This window comes from Anneissia japonica, unplaced genomic scaffold (genome assembly GCF_011630105.1).
Source record: "Anneissia japonica isolate Jap-2015-1 unplaced genomic scaffold, ASM1163010v1 scaffold284795_len787576_cov167, whole genome shotgun sequence".
NCBI lineage: Eukaryota > Metazoa > Echinodermata > Crinoidea > Comatulida > Comatulidae > Anneissia > Anneissia japonica.
The window spans coordinates 607,675-607,941 of NW_022685813.1; positions in this window are offsets into that span (position 1 = coordinate 607,675).

Consider the following 267-nt stretch of genomic DNA (forward strand, 5'->3'; position numbering starts at 1 on the left):
TGGCGATGACGAAACAAAAACCTCTTCAAGAAAATTTCTACTTCCAACATATATTACTTTGGGCTGTGTTTTCATTGTGGTAGTTTCTACCTGTATGATCATTTATTTTCTCAAAAGGGATACAAATCAGGAATCCACTGGAACACCTGTTACGTCACCACATGGTGGTCGACTTAACAGGCAGGTTGATCTACCGAGTTTCTACAAAAGTGATCAACATTATGCTGGTAATTAATGAGAGCCAAGGAGAAAAATCTTGTAAATAGA